This window comes from Anabrus simplex, chromosome 2 (genome assembly GCF_040414725.1).
Source record: "Anabrus simplex isolate iqAnaSimp1 chromosome 2, ASM4041472v1, whole genome shotgun sequence".
Taxonomy (NCBI): domain Eukaryota; kingdom Metazoa; phylum Arthropoda; class Insecta; order Orthoptera; family Tettigoniidae; genus Anabrus; species Anabrus simplex.
This window is the reverse complement of record NC_090266.1, coordinates 740,677,683-740,688,677: the sequence shown is the minus strand read 5'-3', so window position 1 is coordinate 740,688,677 and position 10,995 is coordinate 740,677,683.

Genomic DNA, 10,995 nt, shown 5'->3' with positions numbered 1-10,995 from the left:
AAGGTACAGCCCCAGCATTTGCTTGGTGTGAAAATAGGAAACCACCGAGCTCGATAGCTGCAGTCGTGCGGCCAGTATCCAGTATTCGGGAGATAGTGGGTTCGAACCCCACTGTCGACAGCCCTGAAGATGGTTTTCCGTGGTTTCCCATTTTCACACCAGTCAAATGCTGGGGTTGTACCTTAATTAAGGCTACGGCCACTTTCTTCCCACTCCTAGCCCCTTCCTGTCTCATCGTCGCCATAAGACCTATCTGTGTCGGTGCGACGTAAAGCAAATATCAAAAAAACCTTCTATTTCATGCTTCAGTACCTCCCCCACACCCACACTTTTTTTTTGCTAGGGGCTTTACGTCGCACCGACACAGATAGGTCTTATGGCGACGATGGGATAGGAATGGCCTAGGAGTTAGAAGGAAGCGGCCGTGGCCTTAATTAAGGTACAGCCCCAGCATTTGCCTGGTGTGAAAATGGGAAACCACGGAAAAACATTTTCAGGGCTGCCGATAGTGGGATTCGAACCTACTATCTCCCGGATGCAAGCTCACAGCCGCGCGCCTCTACGCGCACGGCCGACTCGCTCGGTACCCACACTTTTATCTGTGTTTTTATATTTTCTCTTCTTGAACAGATGTTTAAAGGAGAAGCTGTATGCACTTTCAGGAGAATTTACACTGACTGACAGAGCAAATGCAACACCAAGAAGGAGTGGTTCGAAAGGGATGAAAGTTGGGGAAAAAACAGAGACGGCACGGAAGAATAATTGATGTTTATTTCAAACCGATATGCAGGTTACACAATGCGCACGGCATCGACTCAGTAGGATGTAGGACCTCCGCGAGCGGCGATGCACGCAGAAACACGTCGAGGTACAGAGTCAATAAGAGTGCGGATGGTGTCCTGAGGGATGGTTCTCCATTCTCTGTCAACCATTTGCCACAGTTGGTCGTCCGTACGAGGCTGGGGCAGAGTTTGCAAACGGCGTCCAATGAGATCCCACACGTGTTCGATTGGTGAGAGATCCGGAGAGTACGCTGGCCACGGAAGCATCTGTACACCTCGTAGAGCCTGTTGGGAGATGCGAGCAGTGTGTGGGCGGGCATTATCCTGCTGAAACAGAGCATTGGGCAGCCCCTGAAGGTACGGGAGTGCCACCGGCCGCAGCACATGCTGCACGTAGCGGTGGGCATTTAACGTGCCTTGAATACGCACTAGAGGTGACGTGGAATCATACGCAATAGCGCCCCAAACCATGATGCCGCGTTGTCTAGCGGTAGGGCGCTCCACAGTTACTGCCGGATTTGACCTTTCTCCACGCCAACGCCACACTCGTCTGCGGTGACTATCACTGACAGAACAGAAGCGTGACTCATCGGAGAACACGACGTTCCGCCATTCCCTCATCCAAGTCGCTCTAGCCCGGCACCATGCCAGGCGTGCACGTCTATGCTGTGGAGTCAATGGTAGTCTTCTGAGCAGACGCCGGGAGTGCAGGCCTCCTTCAACCAATCGACGGGAACTTGTTCTGGTCGATATTGGAACAGCCAGGGTGTCTTGCACATGCTGAAGAATGGCGGTTGACGTGGCGTGCGGGGCTGCCACCGCTTGGCGGCGGATGCGCCGATCCTCGCGTGCTGACGTCACTCGGGCTGCGCCTGGACCCCTCGCACGTGCCACATGTCCCTGCGCCAACCATCTTCGCCACAGGCGCTGCACCGTGGACACATCCCTATGGCTATCGGCTGCGATTTGACGAAGCGACCAACCTGCCCTTCTCAGCCCGATCACCATACCCCTCATAAAGTCGTCTGTCTGCTGGAAATGCCTCCGTTGACGGCGGCCTGGCATTCTTAGTTATACACATGTCCTGTGGCACACGACAACACGTTCTACAATGATTGTCGGCTGAGAAATCACGGTACGAAGTGGGCCATTCGCCAACGCCGTGTCCCATTTATCGTTCGCTACGTGCGCAGCACAGCGGCGCATTTCACATCATGAGCATACCTCAGTGACGTCAGTCTACCCTGCAATTGGCATAAAGTTCTGACCACTCCTTCTTGGTGTTGCATTTGCTCTGTCAGTCAGTGTAAGATGGAATTTACCTAAGCTGATGGTATCATTCTTCGATGTGCCGTCTGCGAAGTAAATATTGCAATCGATGACAAGAAACAGAATAAACCAGTACATCAAACATAACACTGAACTTAACAAGTCAAAACCTAAGCAAACAACACTGATACACGCCTTCGCTTCAGAATCTGAAAAGCTGTTGTCATTGCATGAGTTCAATGCGGATGTTGCCATGGCATTAGCCAGGAATTCCACTCCACAAATCCTGCATTCAAATCATTCACTGAGAAGGACACACAAAGGTCAATACCAGATGACGGCACTCTGAGAAAAAATATTACATACAGCCAATTTATGAGAAAGTCTTCAAGAAAATAAAAGAGGCGTTTAACAAACATGAAGTGGGATTCATTTTAGACGAAACTACTGATGAGCTGCAAAGATAAGTTTTGAATGTGTTGACATTTTCATTATCTGGTGAAAGGGTGAAAACTGTGCTATTTAAAATATACTAACTCGAGAAGACAAATACCTGCACAATAATGCAATCATTCAATGACATTCAATGGCTCATGTATGAACCTGTGGCCAGAGGGCATACAATGCGAATAAGTCAGGGTTGTGGTGATTGATCAAGTACCCTACATGCTTTCGGCTTTCCAACAACTGAAGGGCATGTACCCCAACCTCAGCCATGTGACCAGTAGCGGCGCTAAGAAGCTTGGGCCCCGCGCAATAATTGAAAATGGGTCCCTTCGTTTCCTGATAACCCGATAAGGAATGTTACATGTATATTTCGTATTACAAGGCTGTATATTATTACAATGAATAGATACGACGATAATAATAATATATTACACAATTTATTTTTCATATCCGAATGAATTAAAATAATAACTTATATGGTACGAACACACACGCATACACACACACACACACAAGAAATGCATATTCCAATTATAGTAAGCAAAAGACGCTGACCATCACAATATTAAGAAATAATCTCGTCGCTAGGACCAAACAATTTACAACTCAACCGTCCATCGTAGGCCTACTTAGCTACACTGACTGCCGAGAGTTATAAACAGGCTCGAAACTTCAGTTTTTAGAGTTTAGATAAGGAGGAAGTCTTTGCTATCGCATCTTCGCTGGCTACTGGGTTCTCAGAACTGGGAAATTACAGTACTTCAAAAGCTGTGTTGATTGTCGTGAGTGGTAGCAAGGGATGGTTATTATTGGAACAGGCTGGGAAAACCATATTCTTTCGGAAATAAGTACCGTACTCCTATTGACGAAAGAAGCTCTGCACTACGACGGCCTAAGTTAGGAACAACCCTCTGTAATAAAAACAATACTGTGCTGTGTGCTGTAGCTTTATCAATATGTAACATCACTCTTCAGCTACTGAAGTAAGAAACAGTCATGAGCCCCTCACACGCCATGGGCCCCCCGCTCCGCGGGGTCTGTGGGGTCTTTATCGCCAACACTGTATGTGACATGTATTGAACATGGACTACACCACGGTTACTAGACTAGACGGTAGGGGTCATCAGTTGGGTGCGCAGTAGCAAGCCACGCCTCCTGACGTCACGCGTTCCCCATGTTCGCTAAACGAAGCAGAACACCATTAGTCTAGTGATGGTGTTTACCTTCTCAACAGTGTAAGAGTTTAATTTTTCTGTGCTGTGCTGTGCCATGGTGTGTTGTGCTGCCGCTGGTTGCTCTAACCACGATAGACATCAGAAGGACTTAGACATTAAATTGCATCGTTTTCCAAAGAACAGTGAAACTTTAAAATTTGACGTGATTTACGGCCCGACATTAAAATTTGCCACTGAGTAGTAATGATTTAGCGAGTCAGCTCTGTAAAGATCGTGAAATAAGGGCACAAAAGCGAAATCATCGTAAGGAGATATGGCAAATTTTACAATCGCAGGCGCCAATTGAAGCAGAAAATGTTAATAATGCAATCTTGAGAAAGGAATTAGATAACAAAAGTAAACATCAGTCCGCCTCTGTGGTGTAGTGGTTAGTGTGATTAGCTGCCCACCCCCGGAGGCCCGGGTTCGATTCCCGGCTCTGCCACGCAATTTGAAAAGTGGTACGAGGAATGGAACGGGGTCCACTCAGCCTCCGTACGTCAAATGAGTAGAGGTGTGTTCTATTCCCACCTGAGTCATCCTGGAAGTGGTGTTCCGTGGTTTCCCGCTTCTCCTCCAGGCAAATGCCGGGATGGTACCTAACTTAAGGCCACGGCCAATTCCTTCCCTCTTCCTTGTCTATCCCTTTCAATCTTCCCATCCCCCCCACAAAGCCCCTGTTCAGCATAGCAGGTGAGGCCGCCTGGGCGAGGTACTGTTCATTCTCCCCAGTTGTATCCCCCGACTCAATGTCTTACGTTCCAGGACACTGCCCTTGAGGTGGTAGAAGTGGGATCCCCCGCTGAGTTCGAGGGAAAAACCAACCCTGGAGGGTAAACAGATTAAGAAGAAGAAAATGGAAAATGAATTTAGTGCCTTCCATGGAAACTACATTAAGAAATGTCCAGGAGATTTTAGGTTTCTAAAGGAAAAAGAAAAGAAAAACATCCTGATCTTGAAGATTTCGTTGTTTTATGTTTCGTTAGAACCAGAACGTGCATAAGGATGAAAACCATAAACAAACATAGGAACATGAATTCTTGCAAGAGGTGTAAACGAACTCCTAATGAAAAAAGAAGTGTGAAAAAATTAAGAGTTCCTTGATAGACTGATTTTGAAGTAATGTAAAACAACCAAGTAAAAATCTGGTGTAAATATTTTCACTGCCATAATAATAATAATTAGGAGTATTCATTAGGTGTTTTTAAATATTGAACATTTGATCGCATTTTCTGACTGAGGGTTTTCTCCGCACCACATTTCTATATGGCCTAAGCCTGTGGAAACTTCTTTCCCCACCAAAAAGTTGTGCCCCCTAATATGGTGGAAGAGGTTGACGTTTCTTCAGGGGATTTTTACCAACATTCCACCGGCCAATACACATTTATAAATAATAACTTATACATAAATATAATATTAGATGTTTTAATCCTACTTAACACCAACAATCCACCAAAACAACGATAAAAAGCATCCCGCGCGATTGGTCATGTTTCTTTAATTTTTGTAACTAGTTTTAGAAATAAAACTACGTATAAAATCGTTCTAAAATCACTGGATGGATAGAAAATACGAAAACCGAACCGTAAATACTTTATTTGCGTGGCGAAAGATAATTTATTAGTGAGAAAGCTACTGGAATAGTTCGTGTTAAGCACAGTATTATTATATTACTTGTAGTGTTCTGAAAAATACTGAAATAAATTACAATATAATTACCTACACATTAACAACTGGCAATTATATTTGACAAAACTGAAAATATTTAGCAAGTGGTTAAATAAAAACAAGCAAATCATTAATAGAAACGCACAATTACAATGGGTCGTGTTCACTGCAAGCCCGGCAGTGGGGATCAGATGACGTCACCAGCCAAAGCGAGCCTGCGCGTGACCCCTACCGTCTAGTCTAGTAACCGTGGACTACACTGTGTTTGTGCAAGTATCAGGGAGAATTACAGTACGATAAATGTCTTCATTGCTGCTCTAAAGAAGATTCTCATAAAGGCTCCCGGTCGTCTTCTGTACCAGGATGTGACTGGGGTCCATCTTCCACAGTTTCCATTCACCATAAGGTAAAAACTTCGATGTAATCGAGTGCTTCATATGTGCACTAGGCTAAACGGACGCAGCAGCCATCAAGCAGGCTCAAAAATACTCAACAGCAAAGACCTAGTGTTGGAACGTTTTGCAGTGCACGACTACAAGTATTTGCCTGGTGTGATTCAGAGTATGGAAGAAGAAGGAGGAACAGTGGAAGAAGTTCATGAGTGTTAGGCACAACCTTGATGGATTTTCTAAAGACAAATTCGAATTAAATTTGAAGAACAATCCAGATGTGTAAACCTTTGCAATTTGTCTGAACTCCCTTTACGAGTGCTTACAACACTGGCTTCTGTAGCTGATGAGTGGAGTTTCCCTATATACAGGGTGGTCGGAAACAACGTGAACCGGATATATGAGCGTTATAGGGTTGGTCATACTGATAAATAATTAAAAAAAGATAATTGAATATCTCTCAGCGTTGTTATTTTATGAGCTGCTGAAGGTAGCCAATCAGATCGCTTTACGGGTGACTTCAGATAGCTTTGCGAGGCGGTGTTGCTAAATCTGCACGTGGCTTATGACCGGCTTGAAAGCACCAATAGAAAAAATAAACTTCTCCAGGGGAGGAACTTGAACAAGAACCTCCCTGCTGATAAGCTCGGCACGCTACGGTGGCACTGGCCGAAACCCACGGTGTGTTAGTGTTTGATGCTCATTTCTCGGCATGTTCTCAAATCGGTCATAAGCCATGTGCAGATTTCGCAACATCGCCTCGTAAAGCCCATTTGAATTCGCCCGCGAAGCGATCTGATTGCTTAAATGAAGCAGCTCATAAAAAGACAACGGCGCGATATATTGACGTATTGTTTTTAAATTACTTATCAGTATAGCCAAGGCTCTAACGCCAATATACTCGTTCACGTTGTTTCTGAGCAACCTGTAGAAGGATATACTGAACTTAAAGCGCCAGCGACTTACTGTTAATAATATTGAAATATTATGTGTAATTGAAGGTAACAAGTTTATTCATTATTAGAACCCAGTAAATGGGATAAAAAAAGTAAATGCAACTGGTTAAAACCTTAATAAAGTGATTTCATAAACAACTTTTTTGCACTTTTTGTATGTATTCTGGAACCTTTTTACCCCCTTTTATGACAATACTTTCCACTTTGAAATCCTTTCCCTAGTTATCATGTTTGAGCTTGCATCCGGGAGATAGTGGGTTCGAATCCCACTGTCGGCAGCCCTGAAGATGGTTTTCCGTAGTTTCTTTTCACACCAGGCAAATGCTGGGGCTGTACCTTAATTAAGGCCACGGCCGCTTCCTTCCAACACCTAGGCCTTTCCTATCCCATCGTCGCTATGAGACCTATCTGTGTCGGTGCGACGTAAAGCCACTAGCAAAAAAAAGAAGTTATCATCTTTCAGTTATTCACCTAATCTTTCACATTTGTTTATGTTTTTCATGCCAATTTTATGTCAGTTATCTAATTAATTATCTGATTAATGGTATGTTTTATTTCTCCCTAAGGAGTGATGTTTAAATTAACCAAGCGCTCAATTAATTTTAATGTTCATCACGTGTTGACCGAGGAGTACTCACCGTCGCTGAACGATACCTCTCCTGGGGACATGGAAGCTCCCTTATGATTCTTTCCTTCGCATTCTTCGAGTGATAGTTCTTCACGTTTTTCTAACCAATGGAGGCTGATGGCCACGTGATTTTACACCTTATAAAACCATCGTAACTCGTTACTTTGATGTAGGGGAGTACGCGAACCTTTTCTTGAGCCCTAGTTCCCATTCAGAACTATGGAGGTCAGGGCTCAAGAAAAGGTTCGCGTACTATATTTAGTCCGGGTCCATGGATGAATGGTTAACATGGTCCTCGGGGCTTCGGACTGAGGGATTTTATTTCTATGCGGTTAATTCCCTTGGCTCGGGGACTGGGTTTTTGTGCTCTCCTCAACATTCTTACAACTCACACACCATACTCAGCACTATCATCCACCACACTCAAACGCAGTTTTCTACGCACGGCAGACGCCGGCAACCCTCCTAGTAAGATCCACCTTGCAAGGGCTGCACCGAGCTAGCCACACGAAATTATCATATATGACTAAGGGGCAGAATTTTGTGACATGTCAATTTGTTCTAAGAGTTTTATTTTGACTTCCAACTATGTAAAAACATATGTATGAGTCTTCTGAAAGAAATTGCGGGGTATTTATTTTGCCTTACAAGTCATATTTTTAGTCATATTCCATAGAATTGTGTATTACCGGTACATGAGTTTCTGAGGCAAACATTCAAATATTTCTGCTGCAACAGGTAGGTGGTGTCTTTCTGCGGAAGGAAAATTTCTCAGCTTTAGTCTAATTTTAGCAGGTAGCAGTAAAAGCATGGTCAAAGGAGGCTTGTTGGAATTTCCTAATGAGCTCAGCCTTGACAGTGAAAGACAGTATTTTGAATTTTTGTTTCCTGGAAAAGTACGGGCAACTGAACTAACCTCCCCTCTACCCTTCAATTGACCGTCATTTCAGATCTCAACTTCAGTCTTTCGTGCGACTTCAACGTGCCTGAAGAGAAATGTTCAGAGAATGCGAAAAATTAGGCAATTCGTTCAAGAATTTGGGGAATGGATTTTAGTAATGATTGTGTTATTTAATACTTTTACATCTGTTTAATTCAGGTAATGGTTCAAAAGCGTTTTAATGCCCAACAACACTGTGTTACCGGTAGGCATCAAAGATGTTTAACACGATCTTTCGCAGCGGAGAACAGGCAGCGTCAGCTTTTCGATGTAGCTTCTTTCAATACGGCCTTCTTAGATTACACTTCAGAATTTGGTACAGATCTCTGCATGATGATGGTTACTTTCAATATTCATATTTAAAAAGCAAATATAAGTTAAATAGTGCCAGCTTCAGATTCCTCTTCCTGGGCGAGTTGACTGTGCGATTAGGGGCGCGCAGCTGTGAGCGTGCACGCGGGAGATAGTGTGTTCGAACCCCACCGTCGGCAGCCCTGGAGATGATTTTCCGTGGTTTCCCATTTTCACACCAGGCAAATGCCGGGGTTGTACGTTAATTAAGGCCATGGTCGCTTCCTTCCGTCTTCTAGCCCTTTCCTATCCCATCGTCGCCATAAGACCTATCTCAGTCGGTGCGACGTAAAGCAAATTGTAAAAAAAAAAAAAAAAAAAAAAAAAAAAACAATCTTCTTAGAGAAGTACATCAGTCACCCAAATCTTAATGAATCAGAACTTAGAAAAAATTATATATCCTATTATTATAGAGATGTGTTAAAGAAGATCTACGGTTCTCAGCAATAAGATGCGCGTTTCCGATGTAAATGAGAAATACGAAGCTAATATTATTTGTGTTCTGGGTATTTCTGTGGTCGAGACAGGGACAGAAACGTGATGAGTAAATGGCTGAACAATGAATAAAAGTATTGCTAACAAAATTATAGAAAAATGTTACTTCTTTCTTTTCCTATGAATTGATGTTTTCAACAACGGCAATAACCGTATAACAAAGGAAGGATTCCCCTTAAGAGTTCAGAAGCTCGACAATTTACAAGAGGAGCTCGTAAGCTCAAAGAACTTACAATATATAGCTCGTCAGCTCAGAGAATTTACAATACGTAGCTCGTAAGCTCAGAGAATTTACAATATATAGCTCGTCAGCTCAGAGAATTTACAATACGTAGCTCGTAAGTTCCGAGATTTTACAACATCTGGGGTTGAAAACCCCATCTTGAAAGAAGCAGTCAAAGAATTATGACCAGTAGATCTCGAAAATTTACATTACAGTAGGTGAGGATAAGCTAGCTATTACATATCCGGGAAAAGTACACTTCAGAGAAAGAAGCCGTAGCTTCTAGTACAAATTTACACAACACGTGTCTCGAACCCTGGAGCTCAACTTACAAATAGTTTTACAAAGCGACCATCATTGGGCCAGTAGGATAGAATAATCACAGTTGTCTGATACCACAGACACCTGAAGCAACAAATACATACTGATGTAATAAGATACTAAGTTAATACATTCGAAAAATCCTTAAGTAATCCGAGGCATAAGGCCCACACTACACAGCCAGGAAAAGAGAGAAAAAGAAGAAAAAGGAAGGTTATACTTGAAAGGCCGAGGAAGAAAATTACAATGGAGTCTGAAACACCAAGCACTCCCATGTTTAAGTTCAACAGTAAACACGTAAGTGGACATAAGGCCCGATGACACAGACTCTAAGCCATACTATAAGACGACTAACGGAAGAAAATCATAAAGGCCGAAAAGAGAATAATAAATTTAGAAAATTTTATAAATCTTAGTCGCCCAAAAAGAGAAATTAGAAGAAAGGAAACGAGGGTAAAAACTCGTGAATCCTCATGTTTTAACAAATTCCATTTAGAAGAGAAATATTAAAGTCCGAAAACTGGCTAGAGAAAACTGCATTTAATTTAAGTTGAAAGAGAAAACCCTACATTAAAATGAAATAAAAGCCGGACGACCTAACAGTTACATGCTAAAGGGGAATGCTGGAATCTTCCCTATCTTCACACTTAGCAAAGTTCACATAGTTAAAGTACTGCCGTATGGCGGTTTATTGTCGCCGTTTCATGCCAGCCCACGCTCCATCTCCCGAAGGAGATCTCCTCACCCACGCAGAACACTCAATAATACACTGCTGCAAGATACTTGTTTCAAAAACCACACTGGCAGATAGTTCTAGGTCAAATTATGTAATGCCAATTTCGATAGGCTGATGTGATGTTGATATCAAGCCATTTCTTTGGTGGATCAATTGAATCACAGTGATGGTAACTCCAAAAAGCCAAATACACAATTGCGGACCTAGATGCAATACCGTAACAGCTTTAGTAGATTTAAGTTGATTTGAGAAACAGGACGGCAAAGTTTTAAATTTGTATAACTAAAATATAAATACAAATAAGAGGTAATATGATATTTAACAATCTAACGTTTGTACTCAAATATCTTGACTGGATTCAAGGATAAAATGAGTTAAATTTTCTTAGTTTCCGCTGTTATTGCAGGGAACTCCGAAATAATATATAAACGCAGGTTCTGAGTAATTACATCAGTTGAATATGGACCAACTATGATTGGAAAATAGATTTGGATGATCCATTGAATTAATTAACATGATTTTCATTCATTTTAATCATTAATTTCACTCACGCATTGTCACATTCGGAATCACTTT